This window comes from Carcharhinus amblyrhynchos, chromosome 6 (genome assembly GCF_965287045.1).
Source record: "Carcharhinus amblyrhynchos chromosome 6, sCarAmb.v2.hapA, whole genome shotgun sequence".
Classification (NCBI taxonomy): domain Eukaryota; kingdom Metazoa; phylum Chordata; class Chondrichthyes; order Carcharhiniformes; family Carcharhinidae; genus Carcharhinus; species Carcharhinus amblyrhynchos.
Window position 1 is genome coordinate 112,939,231 of NC_137329.1, and position 6,813 is coordinate 112,946,043.

Below are 6,813 nucleotides of genomic sequence, written 5' to 3' on the forward strand. Positions count from 1 at the left end.
TATTTCATTGTCTCCAAGGATTAAGGGGTGAGGGATAAAAATGGCACATTGACAATAAATAAAACATTTATTTTTATGTAAACACTATTAAAACAACAGAAGATTTTTGAATCTTACTAAATTCAGTTGAAGCATTGAACTAGTGTAAAAGGGGAGTCCTAATAAGATTTTCAGGCATAAATTAATGTCCAATCTTACCTTGTTTATCATTACTTGTGAGTCATTCTTTGGCTTTTTTTAAACAATGCCTTACTTGGTAGTTTTTCAACAATAAAGGGATTGCATATCGGTAGGGGAACAGTCCAGTTATCTCACTTCTGGCACTTTCCAGGTCTTGTACTGCACATGTCACGAGTGCTTCAAACTGGACTTAAATGTGCAAAATTGTTCACCACATCCCATTCATTGTTTCAAAAGAACATCATTGCTGAAGCATACACAATATTTATCACTTGAAGGAACATTCAAATCAACTTTCATAAACTCAACCACTAATCCCAGCATAACCAGGATATAAATGGAACTGTGGGAAAATGTGGCAGAAACACCTCTGACAGATGTGCTTAAGTGATGCTAAAACAAGGTCACCTAGATTCTAGGCTTCCACATGGAATCTTCAAGAACAACAGCAAATATTACTCACACTGTCAGCAGATATCTTCCCTTATATGGAAACTGCTTATCATACGTGACATGACTTTATATCCTTTTGATTCCCCACTCCCCCCATACAGTATATGATTTTATTTTCATAATATTGGCAAAAAAATTAACTTTTCCTGCCACAAACTTCTGGTTCTGTGGGGTTTCAAACAGAAAAGTTCTGAATTTGAGAATTAAGCTAATTAATATGTACTGATTTGAATGAGGCAGGTTAAAGATTGTATTTTTACCCTCTTTTTATGAAATGCAAGAGGCCACGGTAATCAGCTTCATGGAGGAGAATGTTAAGCATTTTCATGCTCTATTTATACCATGATTTGAAGACTGGAATCCTTCCAAAACCCTTACTGCTCCCCATTGCAATTGGGAATATTAATGCTGATCGTTCCAGACCAAGATTCTCTGCAGTTTGCAGCATCCAAACTAAAAAATAGGTTATCAGTAAACATTTGAGGTTGTATGCTTCTAATGTCCCACTGCCCAGTAATTTTGTATCAAAGTGTTGTCAGAATTGAATGTTCATAAAACTTCCTTTTCATCTATATCAGACGTATCTCAACATTTCAGCTCAAATCAACTTTGATGTGACCATGTCAATATTCTAGGTTTTCCATCAGCTTTTGGTGAGGAAATTAAAAACTGTCTTGTTTCCAAAATGTATATATAAGCCAGAAACAAATGTTCTGAGTATTTAATTCTAAATATTTCAGAGATAATAGCACAGCTTAGATTAGGTAGGACACAAAAAATTAGATAAATAAAAACACAACATGAGCGAGGTTAGAAGTAAAATCATGAACATTAGCATAAGAAAAGTTAAAGTAACTTTTTGGTAACATTTCTAATTTTGTATTAATTGGTATTCTTTGTGGTTGAAGGGAGGGAAGGAGGGAAGAAAGGAGGGAGGGTGGGGGAGGTTTACATGAAATGGAACATATGCAATTGTCCAAGAGGGGAATCCTTGGTTATGGAAAAGAAAGACCTGATTTGGAACAAACACAGTGGAGACAACAGAAACTGAGGATGAAATGAAGTCCTTACAGGAAGCAGAGTAGACTAGTCTAAGACAAGATATTTGTGAATACTAGTTGATATACGCAGCAAGACAGCTAGTGTTTGTAGTGAGAGAAACGTTTTTTGATTCTAGATCATTGCCCTGTAACCTTAACTCACTTAATTCTCTCAATTGAAGCTCTGAGCTACTGAGTTTTCAATTTCCTGTTTCAATTATAGCTTGGACCTATTTGGGTTCCCTTGTCAACTTTTATTTCAAGGGAGTGAAGAAGCCAGGCAGAGGGTAGAAGGAAACTGTTTGTCAGACTTCATTCAAGTCCTGGTGGGGGGATGGAGATTTTGAATCCATGGGAGCAGCACGGTGGCACAGTGGTCAGCATTGTTGCTGCACAGCGCCTGGGACCACGGGTTTGATTCTGGCCTTGGGTCATTGTTAGTGTGTAGTTTGCACATTCTCCCCGTGTCTGCATGGGTTTTCTCCCGCAGTCCAAAGATATGCGGGTTAGGTTATTGGCTATAGTACTAGATTGACCCTAGTGTCAGGGAATTAGCAGGGTAAATATGTGGTTACGGGAATAGGGACTGGATAGGATTATGGTTGGTACAGACTCGATGGGCTGAATGCACTATAGGGATTCTATGTTCTATGTAAAAAAACAAGCTAGATCTTCTAGCCCTCTTGACATGAATGCTAACATTGCATTTGACTTCCTAACTGCTGACTGAACCTGCACGTTAACTTTAAGAGAATCTTGAACAATGACTCCCAAGTCCCTTTGTGTTTCTGATTTCCTAAGCATTTCCCCATTTAGAAAATAGTCTATACCTCCATTCCTCCTTCCAAAGCAAATAACCACACACATTGTATTCCATCTGCCACTTCTTTACCCACTCTCCTAACCTATCCAAGATCTTCTGCAGCTCCCCTGCTTCCTCAATACTACCTGTTCTTCTACATATCATCTGCAAACTTAGCAACAGTGCCTTCAGTTCCTTCCAAGTTGTTAATGTATATTGTAAAAAGTTGTGGTCTCAGCACTGACTCCTGAGGCACGCCACTAGTCATTGGCTGCCATCCTGAGAAAGACACCTTTATCCCTGCTCTCTGCCAGTCAGCTAATCCTCTATTTTTGCCAGGATCTTATCTTTAACACCATGAGTACTTATTTAACAGTCGCCTATGTGGCACCTTGTCGAAGGCCTTCTGGAAATCTAAGTCACGTCCACTGGTTCTCCTTTATCTAACTTTCTTGTTGCCTCCTCAAAGAACTCAAACAGATTTGTCAGACATGACCTCCCCATGAAGAAGTTGTGTTGACTCAGTCCTACTTTATCATGCACTTCCAAGTACTCTGCGATTTCACCTTTAATAATGGACTCTAAACTCTTGCCAATGACCGAAGTTAGGCTAACCGGCCTATAATTTCCCATCTGCTGCCTTCCTCCCTTCTTAAACAGCAGTGTTAAATTAGCTACTTCCCAGTCCTCTGGTATCCTCCCTGCCTCCAGTGATTCCTAAAAGATCACCACCAATGCCTCCACAATTTCCTCAGCTATTTTTTAGAACCCTGGGGTGTAGTTTATCCAGTCCCGGTGATTTATCCACCTTCAGACCTTTCAGTTTCCCCAGAACCTTCTCCTTAGTGATGGTCACTAGACTCACCTGTGCCTCTTGACTCTCCTGGAGCTCTGGCATCCCACTGTCTTCCACCGTGAAGACTGATGTAAAGTAAGTAGTCAGTTCCTCTGACATTGCTTTGTTTTCTATTATTACTTCTCCAGCCTCATTTTCCAGTGATCCAATGGCTATTTTTGCCTCTCTTATCTTCTATATATTGAAAAACTCTTCCTATCTTCTTTATATTGTTAGCTAGCTTACACTCGTATTTCATCTTCTCCCCCCCCTTATTACTTTTTCAGTTGTCCTGTCTTCCCAATCCCCTGGTTTCCCACTAATCCTTGGCACTTTGTATGCTTTTTCTTTTATGCTGTCCTTGATTTCCCTCACTAACCATGGATCCCTCATCCTCCCTTTAACATGTTTCCTCCTCCTTGGGATAATTTCTGCTGTGCCTCCCGAATAACTCTCAAAAACTCCTGTCATTGCTGTTCCACTGTCTTCCCTGCTTGGCTCCCTTTCCAATCATCTCTGGCCAGCTTCCTCCCTCATGTCTTTGTAGTTACCTTTTATTTAATTGCAATACCCTTACATCTGATTCTAGCTTCTCCCTCTCAACCTGCAGTGTTAAATTAGATACTTTCCAGCCTTTCCTGGACTGGATATACTACACACCAGGTTTCTAAAAAATAGCTGAGGAAATTGTGGAGGTGTTGGTGATCTTTCAGGAATCATATTGTGGTCATTGATCCCGAAGGGTTCCTTCACCTTAACTTCCCTAATCAAGTCTGCCTCGTTACTCTCCATTCACCTGACGAAGGGGCTAACCCCGAAAGCTTGTGAGTATATTATCAAACAAATAGGTTGGACTAAAACCTGGTGTTGTCAGACTTTTTACTGTCGTTACGCATCACCAGATCACTAGGGTGGTGGATAAAGGAGAGCCGGTGGATGTGGTCTTTCTTGATTTTCAGAAGGCGTTTGACAAGGTACCTCACAAGAGGTTATTGCAGAAGGTCAGGGGACATGGAGTTGGGGGTAGGGTGTTAGCGTGGATAGAGGATTGATTGTCAAATAGGAGGCAGAGAGTGGGGGTCAATGGGTGCTATTCGGATTGGCGGTTGGTGACTAGTGGAGTGCCCAGGGGTCGATGCTGGGGCCTCAGCTATTTACCATTTATATAGATGATCTGGAGGAGGGAACCGAGTGTATGGTGTCGAAATTTGCTGATGACACCAAGATTGGTGGAACGGCAAATTGTGCGGAGGGAGTGGAGAGTCTACAGAAGGATCTAGATAGGCTGGGCAAATGGGCCAGGAACTGGCAAATGGAATTTAATGTTGGCAAGTGCGAGGTGGTCCACTTTGGTAGGAATAATGGTAGGAAGGATTATTACTTACGTGGCGAAAAACTGCAGCAGGCGACGGTGCAGAGGGACCTCGGGGTCCTTGTGCATGAGTCGCAAAAACCCAGCTTGCAGGTGCAGCAGGTGGTCAGGAAGGCAAATGGGATGCTGGCCTTCATAGCGAGGGGGATTGAATATAAAAGTAGGGAGGTCTTGCTGCGGCTATATAGGGCATTGGTGAGGCCGCAGCTGGAGTACTGTGTGCAGTTTTGGGCGCCGTACTTACGCAAGGATATTTTGGCCTTGGAGGGAGTGCAGAAGAGGTTTACTAGGCTGATGCCGGAGTTGAGGGGGTTGAGCTATGAGGAGAGGCTGAATAAACTAGGCTTGTACTCGTTAGAGTTTAGCAGAATGAAGGGAGATCTCATTGAGACGTATAAGATGATGAATGGGATGGATAGGATAGACGTGGAGAGACTCTTCCCGCTCAGAAAGGACAGTAGGACTAGGGGGCACAGCCTCAAGATAAAGGGGGGGGGTGGTTTAGAACAGAGTTGAGGAAGAACTTCTTCACTCAAAGGGTGGTGAATCTCTGGAATTCTCTGCCCGTTGAAGTGGTGGAGGCTACCTCGCTAAATATTTTTAAGACGCGGGTTGATGGGTTTTTGATAAGAGAAGGGATTAAGGGTTATGGGGAGAGGGCGGGAATGTGGAACTGAGTCACGACAGATCAGCCATGATCTTATTGAATGGCGGGGCAGGCTTGAAGGGCTAGATGGCCTACTCCTGCTCCTATTTCTTATGTTCTTAGATCCAGAATTACATGTGCCCTAGAAGGCTCTGTCACAAGCAGTTTTCAATAAAAAGATCTACTGCTTGCCAAGAGGCCAGGGAAAAGGGTTCCAGACAAAATATGCATCCTGAAAATGGGAGAACATGCAGTGGGAAGTCTCCTGGTCAAAGAAGGAGGTGTAGAGGCAGAAGAGAGAAAAACTCAGCATTGGGCCAAGCTTGAGGAAGGGGGTGAAGTTGAGATCTTTGATGTCAAAGAGATAACGGTCAGGAGAGGTAATGAAAATAAAACAGGGGATGAAATTTAAAGAAATGGATCAGGGGTAAGTGAGACAGTATCACAGGTAAAGATCCCTAAACTGAATAGAACGAATCAGTCCTTTCATAGAACCCCTACAGTGCAGAAGGAGGCCATTTGGCCCATCGAGTCTGCACCAACCACAATCGCACCCAGGTCCTATAACACCACTTATTTACCCTGTTAATTCTGACAGTGGGGGGTCAATTTAGCATGGCCAATCAACCTAACTGGCACATCTTTGGGCTATAGGAGGAAACCCACACAGACACAAGGAAAACGTGCAAACTCCACACAGTGACCCAAGCCCAAAATTAAACTCGGGTCCCTGGCATTGTGAGGCATTAGTGCTAACCACTATGCCACCATGCTGCCTTTTGTTGAAGCACTTGATGAAATGAAACAGTGGACCATGACAGTTTTGACATGAGTGCTTCAGCACCAGAGCAATCAAGACACATATGATAGCACAAAACTACCTTAGATACATGAAAACAGTGGTTCAAATACTGGACATCTTGCAAAGCTCCAATCCTAATAGATTCATTAAATGAAGGATGGAATTTCAATTGTAACTGACATGGAATAAGCTGGGACTTTCTATCGGAGCTTTTACCTCCCTTGCCCAATCTCTTCCTGTTTCAAGCCAAACACTTTGGATGCCCTCTGCCATTTTGTTTGGTCATATCCACCAAACATGGACATCCAATCCCATTACATCATCAACTGCACAAGACTGGATGGTTCTCTTCTTCCTTGGATGAAAATCCAACCAGTCCTCATCCTCTGTCTGGTTGAACTTGCTTTCACTGAATAGTATCTCCTGACTCTGCATAAAAGGTGTTGCTATGGTATAGTGTGGACCTTACCTAGCGCAGTCTTCGTGCAGGAGTTCCAGTCCTCAAGCCCTCTCGTTTTCAAACATATTGAACTGTTGGTGCTGTTTCTGCTTGGTTCAAATTGGAGAATTTTAACATTGCTTCCAGTTTCCACCCTTCCCCCTTCACATGGTCCATCACTGATCATTTCCTTTCTTGATTTTTCTCTCTCCATTTATTTGTGCAAAGGCTCTGTTCCATCCTC